The sequence below is a fragment of the Giraffa tippelskirchi genome, chromosome X, assembly GCF_054371585.1.
Source record: "Giraffa tippelskirchi isolate mGirTip1 chromosome X, T2T-mGirTip1v1.2.pri, whole genome shotgun sequence".
In the NCBI taxonomy this organism is placed as follows: domain Eukaryota; kingdom Metazoa; phylum Chordata; class Mammalia; order Artiodactyla; family Giraffidae; genus Giraffa; species Giraffa tippelskirchi.
In genome coordinates this window covers 108,556-119,508 of record NC_137289.1, presented here as the reverse complement: position 1 = coordinate 119,508, position 10,953 = coordinate 108,556, and the positions used below count along the sequence as shown (strand labels likewise).

The 10,953-nt window shown below is 47.0% G+C and overlaps 1 long non-coding RNA gene across 1 annotated transcript in view; it reads left to right on the top strand.

Moving 5' to 3' along the window:
• Positions 1–2,645: 2,645 nt before the first annotated feature.
• LOC145537054 (uncharacterized) overlaps positions 2,646–10,953 on the top strand; it is a 28,494-nt gene continuing 20,186 nt past the window's right edge. Inside the window, exons 1-2 of the long non-coding RNA XR_014076151.1 lie at positions 2,646–2,776; positions 6,029–6,294. This is a non-coding gene — a long non-coding RNA (uncharacterized LOC145537054). The remainder of the gene's footprint in view (positions 2,777–6,028; positions 6,295–10,953) is intronic.

The window sequence follows — 10,953 nt, the reverse complement described above, 5'->3', positions numbered from 1 at the left end:
TGGCAGTGTACACACCTCCCATGGAAGGATATAGCACATTATAATTTCCCAAACATTCTTGTCAGTGAGTGTGTTGTTCACGCATGCTTATTAATATCTCATTGGTATAGCATTCCCTTGAGGAAGTTTGGGCACTATGCCTTAATCATCCAAGGTGATTCCTCAGGTAACTAGGCCTAGGATACAAAAGATGGGAGTCCCTAAAGGATGGACAAAGGAATGCCAAACACAGACTTGCCTTTCTTCTTAAGTCCTGGACTGGTCATGGTAGGAACCCACTTCTTAGTTTCTCTGAAGGTGGTGGACCAACCTCTGGGTTGCACATAAATAAAATCTCCTTAGCTGGTCTAGTTATAAACACAGATTATGTTGGCTGTAGTCCAATACTTCAAGAATGAATTCAGAGGGCTAACAGCTGGGTCTTCCAAACTACCAGGAGATCCCAGCCTGATGGCTGAAGACTGAAGCCTGAGTCTGTCATAGCTTCGAGGCATTTCACCAATAATTGATGATCGGTGGGACTAGGGGAAAGGGTGAAAACGGAGCCAGTGAAAACACTAGAAAGGATTCATCAGTTCTGCAGTAAAGGGACATGGTTGTTGGTATATTTTATTTTTACCATAAGGACAATGGCCAGGTTCAAGAATTTCAAGAGTTCTAGGTGTTGGCTGAGAGATCAAAAGAAGAGTCTTGCCATTTCACACTTCCATGACCTTAAATCACCCACATATTATTTGGAAACTGACATTTACTCCAAAGCCCTTTGATTGTGCCTTTCCATGAATGTAGAACATCATGCCTTCCTGGAGCAACTAAGTTTCTGCCAAAACGCCAAAAGATGGGAAGTTTCATAATGGGAGTGTTAGGTTAGTGAAATATAATCTTTCTGTCTTACTTCTGAAGCTCTCTGATGGTTCCTATGTAATTGTCTTTGACATTTAATTGAAGGCACCATGTTTTTTTTTTTTTTTTTTACTAAGCAACCCATTTGAGCCCTTGATGGTCACTTAAGACCTACTTCACTGCCATCTGGCACTCTTCCAAAGCCAAGATTATGTAGTAAATGCAAGGTTCAGCTCTGTCTGCTGCAGTCGTGTATTGATCTTGTGGTTCTTGAGGGAAGTGGTATGTTATTCACATTTTCAAGTTCTGCCTTACAATGAAGGTCCTTTGGCTTCCCATGGTTTCATAACTGTGAAATCAATTATGACTACAGTAGCACAGACAATGTACTATATTTGTGAAAAGAAAATTGAAAAATTATTACCTGATGGATGAGAAATGGATTTGACATTTACAAACAGAAAATGCTTCTCCATATCTCTTCTAAATGATGTCTGATGTTGACATTAGCATTTATGTAATTCATCCTGTTGTAGAAACCATTGTGTGCTAATTCTTAATAGCAATAAAACCTATTAAATGGGGAATTGTAGTCCTTCAAAAGGCTTTGTTCCAGCCTCCTTCTTCTAGGCCCATCACATCAACTGCATAATAATAAGTAATTTATTTTGCTGTAATTATGATTCAGCAAAGGCATAATGCTGTGGAGGAAGACATAATGAGGCACCTTAAATAAAGGCTTAAGTGGATGGGGCAACAAACAGGTCTTAGTCCAAAGGTTTGTATTCACTCAGGAAAAGGTTTCATGGGCAAGATTTGAGACTGAAAGGCATAAGCTTTTATAAGATTTTTGTAATGAGGGCCAACTTTTAACTATCCAAAGGCAATTTTGATAAAGAGGTCAACAAAGTGTAGGGCTTAGATTTGGGGTAATCTTAACAGAAAATTCTAGTCTGCCTACCTGTGATGAGACCAGAGGAAAACTTCATCGTACCCCAGTACTCTGTTTCCCCACAGTGGTTGTCATTGGAAGGCTGAAAACAAAAGGGTTCAACATTTCTATAGGTGGAAGTGAGTGGATATGTAATTTTCTGACCAGGGTTCTTGGACTCCTAAATCAATAGAAATTGACTAGAGGCCAGAGAAATTCAGGCAAGGTTTTATTGATGCCCCTGCTGCAATAGGAGGGAGCAAAAACAGGTTCCCTTGCTTTCTCACTCACCAAGGTGGGGCAAGCTTGTTCCCACCTTGTTCCCATTATATGGGGTGAGGGTACGGGTGTGTCTGGAGATCAGGCCAGAGGGGTGGCTTAGGTGGTTTGCCCACCTCTTTGGTGGTATTGTGTGCAGGGGGCATCCTGTTTTTCTCCCAGCTCTTCAAAAGTGAAAATTAAGCTTTTTGGTCTCTTTGTATCTTTTTGTCCAGATTTTGCCCCAACTGCACTGTGCACACAGTTATTTTTAGCCCCTTATAGTTTCTTTGTATTTGGTTGCTTGAGGAGACATTTGTCCAGGTGCAAGCGCTGCAGCACTACAGCAAAAGGTCCCAGGTCCCAGCCTGTCTGACTTAGGAGAAACTGGGTGGGTGGGAAGGCGGGACAGGGATGCCCCACCCTTGGGCAGCCACTGCAGGGGCCCCTCTCCCTGCACTGGGGGTGGGGGAAGGCTGCTGGCCTTGGATTTGAGGGCTGAGAGGACTTTCCAGCCAGGGGGTGGGGATCAGGGGCCGGAGAGGGCAAGAGACTGGGCGGGGTCCAGGGGAACATTGCCCTTCCCCCAGTTCTTGAGTCGAGCTGGTTACTCGGGTGCTTCTGAGGGGCCCCGGGCAAGCCGACAGCCTGGAGTCCCTGCAGTCTGTGTGTCTGGAGCCTCAAGCAGCCCAGCTCCATGCCATCCCCAGTGAGTCCAACAGCAGTCCCCGCTTCCCTCGCCAGGTGAGCAGGCACAGCAGGCTCCGCATCCCAGGTATCATGCCTCCAGGACCAGGCCACCCCACTCCCATGTGAAGGCACCTTGCAAGCACAAACACACACAATTATGCCCATGGGAATGCATCTCAGCCGTGCTCTCTTTGAGGCACAGACATGCACACAGGGACACACCCATGTGCATGCACCTGACCACACACTCTCTCGCACCCACACATACATGCCCAGGTGCAAGCACCTCCACACCCAGACACATGCACACACCTATGTGCATGCATCTGTGCAAGTGCTCTCTCTCTCAAATACACCCATGCACACGCCAGTGGGCAGGCACCTGTGTAACGGCACTCTTCCAAGGAACACACACAGATATGCATGGTCACATGGCCATGTGCATGCACCTGTGCATGCACTGTCTCTCACACACACACACACACATGCACACGCTTATGTGTATGCAGCTGGGCACGGGCTCTCTCACATAAACCCAGACACACGCAAAAGGGTAGGCCTTTGTGCACAGACTCTCTCTCTCGAGCACACACACGGATACGCATGCTCACACACCCATGTGCATGTACCTGCCGATGCGCTCACGAACACAGATGCACATACAGGCACATGAGCTACGTGTGGGACACCAGAGGGACAGACCGGCCCTGACACAGGAGTACCCGACTCCCTTCCAGAAGTCAATGACAAGGACTTGCGCTCAGCAGGATGGTCACCTGTGAGTGTGGCCAGGTTGGCAGTAGCACAGGCATGGGGGTGCACAGGGACCAGGGCTCACTTGGGGTTTGCTGGCTTGGACTGGAAAGAGTCACGTGCCCTGAGGAGTGAGGCGGGGTCTGTTTGAGCATGCGCACTGAGGAGCTGCCGCCACAATAAAGGGTGGAGCACCACCCAGCGGCCTCATGGCAAAGCTGTTTACCAGGTTTCCGGGCCTGAGGCTGCGCTGACTTAGAGGGCCCAGACCAGGTGGGTGTGCGTCTGCACAGGCGCATTGGGGCGACATGGCGCACAATGCAGGAAGCTTCAGCGGGGGGGTGCCCATTGTCGGTGGTAATCAATCAAGAGGCACGACTAGGGTTTGTTTGTGCAGGCGCTCTGCCCTTGCTGAGATGCAGGTCACACTACAGGGCTGGGATCTGTAGGGAGGGTTCAGTCTTTCCTGACACTGAGGGAGTGGGAGGGGATTCAATATGGAGTCCGAGGCACACGGTGGAGGAGCCACCAGGGCAGCCGATGAAGACGCAGGTGCCAAGGCCTTTGCAGCGGGCACAGCAAGTGGCGGCCAAGGTGTGCCAGGTGGTGCTGGTGGTCATGATGGCCTTGGCGACCCAGCTGGCCCGGGTGACGCCGTCAGTCTTGGAGTCCCTGGCAGCTACAGCGACCAGGCTAATCCCAGAGGCCCCAGTGCTGCAGGAGACTCAGGTGGCACAGCCGGTGCCATTCCGCAGATCCCAGGGGCACCCCACACACCAGGGCCTGGTGGAGACGCTGCACCTGGGGCCAGAGTTCTGAGTTACCGAGTCTTCCAGTTGTATCCTATTCCAGGAGCTCCAGTGGGCCAGGTGGCTGCAGGGGTCGGGGGGTGGGCTAGGGGTGGTTTGAGGGGTTGCAGGCAGTGGGGCCTGAAGTGTAGGAGGAGGGTACTCTGGGGTGCTGGAGAGTATGGGTCAGGGGTGGTCTGCTGCCAGGGGATGGTGGTGAAGAAAAGCAACCTGAAGGGATCCACAGGGTCGGCTGGTGATGTCCAGAGTGTCCGGTGGCAGCCTTGTGGGAGGAAGGGGGTCTCCGTGAGCAGGGAGCCTGATGTACAGGCAAAATGACTAGTGTGGATGGTGCCTTAACTGTACCTCCACCAGCAGCCTCACTCTGCCGTTCTCATAACACGAGGAAGCCTAGAATGCCCGCCACTTCCTGACTCAATGTACTCAACTGCGAGGGCCGGTTCAGAGGGAGCTCTACGTTAATGGCCACATGTTGGTTTTGCCAGTTCTAAAGGGTGCCGGGGCTGGGAAGGAGTGGTGGGTGCTGGGCGGTGGCCAGTCTCGGCCCAGGAAGAGCCATAATGGAGGGTTAAGCCTAGAGGAGAAGTGTGGTGCTCTGGGCTTGTCGGTGTGCGGGGACGGAGGGAGGACGTGCTCCTCTTCCTCCTTCTTGGCGGGAACTTGAAATTCATTTTCCCTGCCTTTTAGCCGATTGACTGCTGAAGACCATGCCCTGCTCCAGACATTCGTCGCCTTCTGTCTGGAGCATCTTTCCCTGGTGATGCAGTCCTTGCAGCAGTTTTGCGCCCTGTATTTGCTAAGCTTAAGCACGGAAGAGGGAGTTAAACCTAGCCTATGTGCCCTGGCCTCAAATGTCGTTCCCGAGGGCGTTGCTTTCTGCAATACTTTGATTGGGCTTCACTTGTGCCTGTGCTGCTGTTTGGGGGCTCAGGGTCCACATAGTTTGTTAGGGATTGGTAACTTCAGAAAATAAAACTGAGTTACTGTGCTGTCTCTGACTTATTTTTAGCTTGTTCACTTCATAATACTGCAATCAACTTCCGGTTGGAGGGGAGGTTCTGAGATCCAGATATTCAAGGAGCACAACATATGTGAAGACAATGTAAGAAGTGGGAGAATAAGAAAGTTGTGTACTTCCATTCAGTATTGATTTTGGAATATTTTGTCAGTTTTATGGTTACATTTATAGATTAAGATATAATACCAGACGTTGTTGTTGTTGTTCAGTCTCTAACTTGTGTCCAACTCTTTGCAACCCCATGGACTGTAGCAAACCAGGTTCTGTGTCCCCACTGTCTCCTGGACTTTGCTCAAGTTCATGTCCATTGAGTGAGTTATGCTGTCAGACCCTCTCATCCTCTGTCCTCGCACTCTCCTTTTGCCTTCAGTCTCTCCCAACATCAGTGTCTTTTCCAGTAAGTCAGATTTTCACATCTGCTGGCCGAAGTGTTGAAGCTTCAGCTTCAGCATCAGTCCTTCCAATGAAAATTCGGGACTGATTTCCTTTAGGATTGACTGGTTTGATCTTGCAGTCCAAAGCACTCTCAAGAGTATCCTTGTATCCTGAAACCACGCTAAACTCATTAATTAATTGTAATAGCTCTGTTGTAGATCCCATTGACCGTCCTACATAAACAATCATTTTGTCTGTAAACAAATTCACATTTATTTCTTCCTTTCCAATTGATGCATTTTGACTGATTTCTGTTAAAATGAAATCTCCAACACTTTGTCCACCTGACAGGAAGAGCTGACTCATTGCCAAAGACCCTGATGCTGGGAGAGATTGAAGGCAAGAGGAGAAGGGAATAAAGAAGACGAGACGGTTAGATGGCATCACATCTCAATGGACATGAGTTTGAGGAGGTTCTGGGAGATGGTAAAGGACAGGGAAGCCCGGCGAGAAGCAGTCTGTGGGGTCGCAGAGAGTTAGACTCGACTGAGCGACTGAACAACGACACACAGACTTCTGTTATAATGGATTGGAGTTTCCTGCTTCTTTGTCTCCTGGTAAGTTTACATTGGATGCCAAGCATTATCAAATTTCCCTTGCATGCTTGGTATTTTTCTATTCCTATTCTTGAGCTTTATTCTGAAATCATGTTAAGATGCTTGGAAACAGTTTGATCGTTTTGGGTTTAACTTTTTTTTAAATTTAAATTTATCTATTTTTTACTTTACAATATTGTATTGGTTTTGCCATACATTGACATGAATCCGCCACGGGTGTACATGTGTTCCCCTTCCAGAACCCCCCTCCCACCTCCCTCCCCATCCCATCCCTCTGGGTCATCCCGGTGCACCAGCCCCGAGCACCCTGTATCATACATCGAACCTGGACTGGCGATTCGTTTCACAAATGATGATTTACATGCTTCAGTGCCATTCTCCCATATCATCCCACCCTCGCCCTCTCCCATAGCATCCAAAGTACAGTTCTATACATCTGTGTCTCTTTTGCTGTCTCGCATACAGGGTTATCTTTACCAATTTACTAAATTCCATATATAAGCGTTAGTATAAGATTGGCTCTGTAGGACAAGAGCAGATCTTAGTGTAGGATGAACATAATTAACTGAAATTGTCAGTGTTCTAGAAGGCTATAGTGGAAACAAGGATTGTTTTTAAAAATGTTTTTTATGAAAATTATTTGTTTATTTTTGGCTGTGCTGCCTCTTGTTAACTTTGTGCAGGTTTTCTGTGCTAGCAGCCATCCCAGGCTACTCTCTACTTGCTGTGCTCAGGCTTCTCATTGCCGAGGCTTCTCTTGTTGAGGAGCACAGACTCTAGATCGGGGTGAGCTCAGTAGATGTGGCACAAGGGTTTAGTTGCACCAGGCTTGTGGGATCTTCCTGGCCCAGGGATCGAACCCATGTGCCCTGCATTGGCAGGTAGATTCTTAACCACTGGTCCTCCAGAGAAGCCAAAACAAAGAGCTTTATACAGTATCAGAGTGACTGCAAAATCTTTCTGGACATTTGATTGGCACTTTCTATTACATTTTAAAATGCTCATATCCTTTGACCCATTTTGGGAATCTCTCATAGGCAAATTCTTGTATATGTGAGCAAGGCAGAATCAACTACAGTACTAAATACTGCATTGTTTGTCATTGTGAAAAACTGGTAGATTGTAAATCAGGGGGAAACGTTGAGTAAATCATGATAATTCCATCCTTCTGGAATAACATATGACAATCAGAGAGCAAACCAGATAGCTGGGAACTAATATGGAAAGAGATGAAAGCAAATTTCAAAATTCTGGGTCTGGCATATTCTTGTCTTTCAGGACATTTGGACCCTATGAACATACAGGGCAATGCTGAGTAAAACCACCCAGAATAAGCACCACCCCCTCCACCGTCAATGTTATCACTGGACACTAGGGAAAATCATTTCAGTATTTAGATTTCCAGGTGGTTTAACTATCTTCATAAAAAATCATGACTTTTGAAATGATGTTGCTTTGGAACATAAAGGTCTGCCTCATTTCTCCATTGGAGAAAAGCACTTGCTTAGAAACATTAATTCAGCAAAGGTCTGTGAGGGAGCATTGGGAAGAGGACACCCCCAAGAAATGGGTGCTGACCCCCCAGTCAGGGGATGGAAGCTGATGGGGGGGTCAGTAGCAGGGCCCATCCTAAGATTAATGAAGAATCTTTCCTATCTCACTTTAACAAGGAAACATTAGAAATGGATTTTGAATTTGAGGAAATGTCTATACTAATGTCGAGGACATCTATGGGTTTTGTCACCTGGCTTCCATTTTCCTTCTCTTGGTTCTGTTCTTCTCCTGTCACCTTGGGAAATCACCCCTTTCCTTTTCTCTCACCCATTATGATTATGATAGAGTTGATGTCACCTCCGTTTCCAGGAGTGGGCATGTGGTTCAGGCCTGACCTATCAGAGCACTTCTTTCCTCCAGCCATGGTGATATCATCTAACCAGTGACACTTTGGAAGCTGAAGGGGAGGCAGGCTGGCAAGGGAAAGAGGGGGAGCTGGAGCTAGAAGGCAGATCTCGCAGAACCAAGTGCTGGATCCAGCCTTTCCTGAAGACAGAAACTACCTCTGTACCTTGTAGTTACACAGACCCAGAAATTCTCCCTTTGGCTTAAACCAAGGTGGTTACTTTGTATTGAATTGTTCCTTTTTTCACTTGCAGTAGCCAAGTCTTCACTATTATTGAATTGATCTACCACAGTTTTATTTATTGCTTAATCTTCTTGCTAAGGGATTGGCTCTTAGGTAAGAAACCGCCAAGCCATATGGTAGAACAGGAGACAAATCAGATTTTTTGTGGGTAAATCTCCAAAGAGGGAGGGGAGTGTTTACAACGGGCAGATGGAGGAAAGGGCAAAAGCTGGAGAAGGAGCACTGGGGACAATCCCTTCTATACAGTGCTCCCCATACTGGCCCAGCATGGTGAAGTCAGTTCACCAAGGGGATGGGACTCTCGTCTGATTCTCCCTTCCTCAGCCAGCAAACTTGGAATCATTCAGCTACTTTGACCCCATCCATGGACTGCTGAAGCTGCTAGTTTGCTTTAAAAACGGTCAGGTCCTGTAATTATTTAGTTCCAAACCCTCCACCAGGCTCCCTCTCAGTCAGAGTTGAAGCCACAGCTTTTCAGTGGACTGAAAAGTCCTACGTGGTCCAGCATGCATCTTCTCTGGCTTCATATCTTCCCTTTCCAGTACCCCTTTGCCTAGTTGGATCCAGACACTCAGGGCTCCTTGCCGTTTATGAAACATTAGGTTTCATTTAAGAAAATTTGTCACATACCTCCATGGTAGAAATTGTGGAAGACCTAAAAATGCAGAGATGTATATCACGTGCATGTTTTTCAATCATGTTTGATGAGAAGAATTGATATTGTTCAAGGCTCAATTTCCCTCAAACTCATTTATCGAGTCCATCAAAATGCCAGCAAAGATTTTTGTAGAAATTGATGAGCTGATTTCTTAACAAATACTTGATTTATTTTGCCCCATCAGGTCTCATTTGGGGAATGTGGAAACTTCACTGTGTCACACGGAATCTTTTGTTGTAGTGCACAGACACTCCAGTCGCTATGCCCAAGCTCAGTAGTTGCTCCACTGCATGTAGGATCTTTGTTCCCCGACCTGATGTCCCCCCATTGTGAGGCAGGTTCTTTTTATACAGATTCATTTGTTTGTTTGTATATGTGATTGTGGCTGGGCTAGGTCTTTGTTGCTGCACACATGGGGTTTTTCTATTTGTGGTGAGTAGGTGCTCGCTCTAGTTGCAGCAGATAAGCTTCTCATTGTGGTGACTTCTCTTGTTGCAAAACAGATGCTTTTGAACTGTGGTGTTGGAGAAGACTCTTGGGGGTGTCTTGGACTGCAAAGCGATCCAACCAGTCCATCCTAAAGGAGAGCAGTCCTGGGTGTTCACTGGAAGGACTGATATTGAAGTGAAACTCCAATACTTTGGCCAACATATGCGAAGGGCTGACTCATTTGAAAAGACCCTGATGCTGGGAAAGATTGAGGGCAGGAGGAGAAGGGGACGACAGAGGATGAGATGGTTGGATGACATCACCAACTCAATGGACATGAGTTTGGGTAAACTCCGGGAGTTGGTGATGGACAGGGAGGCCTGGCGTGCTGTGGTTCATGGAGTTCAAAAGAGTCGGACACGACTGAGAGACTGAGCTGAACTGTAATGAAACTTCTCATTGCGGTGACTTCTCTTGTTGAGGAGCGCAGGCTCTAGGCACTCCAGCTTCAGTACTTTCAGCTGGCGGGCTCTAGAGCATAGGCTCAGCTGTTGTGCTGCTCGGGTTTAGTGGCCTTTCAGTTTGCGGGATCTTCCCAGAGTAGGGATCGAACCCATGTTGCCTGCAATGGCAGGTAGAGTCTCAACCTCTGGACAACCAGAGAAGTCCCTGATGAACTGATATTGAAATTTATGTGAGAATAGAAGCCCGATGATAGCCTGAAGAATTGTGACTATGCACAAATAAAAAGACTAACAGCCTAATTTCAAAACTTACTCTACATGTCCATTACTGGAGCTGTGGAACCATGGGACAGGACTGACAATCCAGAAGCATTTCCAAACATATGTATGTGGTCAATGGATTTTTAGTAGAGCAGTTTAGATAATTCAATAGAGGGAGGGTAATCTTTTGTTGAACAAATGGTTGTTGAGTATCCATTTGGGGAAAAAGCAACCCCTATTTCCTTGTGTACTTACCTTCCATCATTTACAAAGATTCCATTCAAATGCTCAGAGCTCTACAGGCAAAAGCTAAAAGGATAAAAAATAAGGACTCAGATGAGAACTTCGTGACCTTTCAGTAGGCAAGTCTTTCATGTATGAAGAAATTGTTATAAATAAGCATGAAAAACAAAAAGACCAATATGAACCAAGACTTCACCAATCAAAAATACCAGTCAGATGATATCTGCTGCTGCTGCTGCTGCTAAGTTGCTTCTGTCATGTCCGACTCTGTACGACCCCATAGAAGGCAGCCCACCAGGCTCCGCCATCCCTAGGATTCTCCAAGAGCACTGGAGTGGGTTCCCATTTCCTTCTCCAATGCATGAAAGTGAAGTTTTTCAGTCCTGTCTGACTCTTAGTGACCCTATGGACTGCAGCCTACTAGGCTCCGCTGTCCATGGGATTTTCCAGGCAAGAGTACT